At 42.6% G+C, this 4,239-nt stretch overlaps 1 non-coding gene across 1 annotated transcript; it reads right to left on the bottom strand.

The window, feature by feature from the left end:
• Nucleotides 1-216: 216 nt before the first annotated feature.
• trnap-agg (transfer RNA proline (anticodon AGG)) lies at nucleotides 217-305 on the bottom strand. The gene is given in 2 exon segments: nucleotides 217-252; nucleotides 270-305. It is a non-coding gene; the product is annotated as a tRNA-Pro (tRNA).
• Nucleotides 306-4,239: the final 3,934 nt, after the last annotated feature.

Raw genomic sequence — 4,239 nt, 5'->3', positions numbered from 1 at the left:
ATCCGCCTGAATTGGGAAAAATGCAAATTCAGTTTCAATCTCCTCATCATCTTGAGACATTTTATTTGCTTTCTGTGTGTTGCGCCGAAGAATCTTCGGCATTCAGTCCACTGGAGCTCAAACATGGTCTGGAAAGAATTCAGTTCCACCAACAGCAACACTGAAAAGATGTGAGAAGACAATTGGTGACTTTTCACTAAAATGAGCAACACAGGAGGGCTCGTCCGGGATTTGAACCCGGGACCTCTTGCATATTATTCAATGAAACGCCCTAAGCAAGAATCATACCCCCAGACCAACGAGCCGCTGTTTGTTCAATTGTGCAGCCAGTGTAAAAGTTCATTGCGTCCCACAGCCGATCGGCCATCCTTTCAGACCACTTCTGTCCATCCAATCTCGTTTTCTATTCCAGTGTACAGCAATATCAAGTTGTACACTAACTATTTCCAGTCCCCAATATTAGTCTTCCTTTACCAAATTGGTTTCGAGTGTACGACTTGAGTTATCAAATGAGACGTTTCAGGATTAATTGCTCTTAAACTACATTGCTTGCGAGGATACTGAGAGGTGTGTTGATTTACGGCACGCTCTGTTCCCTTTGAATCGCCTCCAAAACATAAAGTTGAATCATCGAAAGGTTACAGCACGGAAAGAGGCCATTTGGCCCATCGAGTCCGTGCTGGCTCTCCGCAAGAGCGATCCAGCTAGAAACACTCCCTTGCCTTTCCCCGAAGCCCTGCATTTTTTTTCCTTTCAAGTACTTATCCAGCTCCCCTTTCAAGGCCATGATTGAATCTGCCTCCATCACATCCTCGGGCAGTGCATTCCAAATCCGAACCTCTCACTGTGTGAAAAAGTTTTTCCTCATGTCTACTTTGGTTATTTTGCCAATCACCTTAAATCTATGTCCTCTGGTTCTTAACCCTTCCGCCAATGTGAACAGTTTCTCTCCTTCTTCCATGTCGAGATCCTTCATGATTTGAATACCTCTATCAAAACTCGACAAAACCGTCTCTGTTCCAAGGAGAGCAACCCCATATTCTCCAGTCGATCCATGTAACTAAAGTCCCTCATTCCTGGAATTATGCTAGTAATTTTTTTCTGCACCCCCTCTGAGGGCTTCACCTTTGTAAAACACTGGTTTGGCCTCAACTGGAGTATTGTGTCAAATTCTGGGCACCACGCTTTGGGAAGGATGTGAAGGCCTTAGAGAGGGTGCAGAAAATATTTACTGGAATGATTTCAGGGATGTGGGACTTCAGTTACGTGCATAGACTGGAGAAGCTGAGGTTGTTCTCCTCAGAGCAGAGAAGGTCGAGACGAAATTTGATGGAGGTCTTCAAAACCATGAGGTTTCTTGCAGAGTAGATAGAGAGAAACTGTTTTACGCATTGAGTTGTTAGAATCTGGAATGCACTGCCCGAGGAGGTCGTGGAGGCAGATTCAATAATGGCCTTCAAAAGGGAACTGGATAAGTACTTGAAGGGAAAAAATTGCAGGGCTACGGGGATAGGATGGGGGAGTGTCACTGGGTTGCACTTGCAGGGAGCCGGCCCGCGCCCGATGGGCCGAATGGTCTCCTTCTGTGCAGTAACCTTTCTATGATTCTATATGTTAAGTCAATACATCCAATTGCTGGTTACGGAACAGAAATGGGTCTTTACGAATGGAAAACTTTGTAAATTACAGAATTTACATCCTGGCCATGAAATAAGAGGCTGTGAGTGCCCAAAGTGTGTAATTTCCGGGAAACAAAAGTGGAAAATTCTCCATAAACTACTTTTGGCCGTCAAATGCAGTCAGAAAGTGCAGGCGACAGAACTGTGACCGTCTTTCGCAATGATATTTATAAACCTTATTATGTTGTGATCGCTCGTGCCTAGATGTTCCCCAACGTTAACTTCTCTTATCTGTTCCATTTCACTTCCCATTACGAGATCCAGCAGTGATTCCTCTCTTGTCTGCCTGTCTCCCTTTTGTCATTTCATCGCTCCTGTCTTCTCTCCCTGCTTCCCTCTCGCAATCACTCATTCATCCACTCACTCACTTATTCACTCACTCACTCACCCATTCAGTCACTCAATCACTCACTCACTCACTTACTCACGCACTCATTCGCTCACTCACTCAATCACTCACTCACTCATTCACTCACTCATTCACTCATTCGTCCACTCTCCTTTGTATCCTCTCCAGTACAATTACATTGTTTCCTGTAATATGGTGATCAGAACTGTATGCAGTACTTAAGCTGTGATATAACCAGTGTTTTATACCGCTCGAGCATAACGTCCCTGCTCTTATATTCTATGCCTCGGCGAAGAAAGCAAATGCACTCCAAGGTCCCTCACGTCCTCTACCTCTCAGTATCATTCCATTTATTTTGTATTCCATTGCCTTGTTTGCCCTCCCCAAATGCATCACCTCACACCTGTCCGGATTGAATTCAATTTGTCAATTTTCTGCCCACCTGATCAGTCCGTTGATATCTTCCTGCAGTCTACAGGTTTCCTCCTCACTATATATTCATGATTTTAACTTAAATTTAGGGGGCATGATAAAGAAGTTTGCAGAGAATACAAAAGTTGACCGTCAATTTTTGTATCCTCAGCAAACTTCTTTATCATGCCCGTACATTTAAGTTAAAATCATTAATATATACCAGGAAAAGCAAGGGACCGAATAGTGAGCCATGCGGAACCTGACTGGAAATAGCCTTCCAGTCATAAAAACTCCCGTCGACCATTGCTAGAATCCTTGTGGACGACATCAAATGCACTGCCGTCATTGACAATCCTTGTTACCTCCTCAAAAAATTCAATCAAGTCAGTCAGTCACGAACTTCCCTTAAAGATCCATCTTGACTGTCCTTCATTAACCCGTTCCTTTCTACGTGATGGTTTAACGTGTCACTCAGAATTGATTCCAAAAATTTGCCCACCACCGAGGGAAAAATGATTGGCCGATAATAACTCGGTCTATCCTTATCTCCCTTTTCAAAGAACGGTAAGACACGAGCAGTCCTCCAATTCTCCAGCACCACGCCTTATCCAGGGAGGATTGGAAGATGATGTTCAGAGTCTCCGTTATTTCCTCCCTTGCTTCTTTTAACAGCCTGGGATACATTTCATCCGGCCCTGGGGATTTATCTACATTCAAAGATGCTAATCTCCTTAATACTTCTTCTCTCAACATGTTTATTCCATCCAATGTTTCACATTCCTCCTCCTTAACGGCAATTTCACTACAAAACATAAAAGATAATTGATAAACTAATCAAACTTAGAGAGGAAAGGACCCCCAGTCAGGATCGATTGCAGCCGCGCATGTTAATAGACATTAGGGAAGAGACAGCAGAGATATTCTTTCATATGTGTAAACATTCATTAGAAAAGGGAATATTGTTAGAGGTCTGATGGACAGCAATCCTATTCCTAAAATAAAACAAGGGAGATAGAACAAGCCCAGGGAGCAACAAAACAGTGAGTTTATAACCGGTGTTAGTGTAGATAATGGAATGATTACTCTATGATGCAACAGAAAAAATATCTAGAAAACTAAATTATAATAAATAATAGACAGCACGGATTTCAGAAAGGAAGGTCATGCTTGAGCAATCTTATTGAATTCTTTGAAGAAGTAACAGAAAGAATAGACATGGCTGATGTAGCAGTCGTAATAAATTTGGATTTTCAAAAAGCCTTCGATAAGGTTCAGCATTATAAACTCATATCTAAGGTCTGAGGATGTGGAGTCAGTGGACAAGTATCAGAATGGATAGCAAGCTGGCTACAAAACAGAAAACAGAGAGTAAGGGTAAGGGCAGTTACCCAGACTGACAAAAGATGAGAAGTGGTATTCCACAGGGATCCGGGCTGAGACCACTAAGGGATACAATTGAAAACCAGATGATAAGCAGGGATAGAACCTTGGTTGGACCACACTTGAAGTAATGTGAAAAGTTCTGGTCTCCAGATTATAAGAAGATTAGAGAGGAATTGGCAAAGCAGCAAAAAAGATTCACAAGGATGATAATAGAACTCGGACTTATCAAGAAATACTTATCAGGAAAGGCTCAACAGGTTGGAGCTCTTTTCTCTCGAAAAGAGAAGACTGGGGGATGACCTGATAGAGATCTTTAAGATAATTAAAGGGTAGACGTCGTCAGAATGTTTCCATTTGTGAGGGAGACCAAAACGAGAGGTCATAAACATGAGCTAGTCACTAATAAAGCCAATC

Source organism: Heptranchias perlo, chromosome 20 (assembly GCF_035084215.1).
Source record: "Heptranchias perlo isolate sHepPer1 chromosome 20, sHepPer1.hap1, whole genome shotgun sequence".
Taxonomy (NCBI): Eukaryota; Metazoa; Chordata; class Chondrichthyes; order Hexanchiformes; family Hexanchidae; genus Heptranchias; species Heptranchias perlo.
Note: the sequence above shows the minus strand (reverse complement) of the source record. Positions and strands in the feature narration are given on the sequence as shown.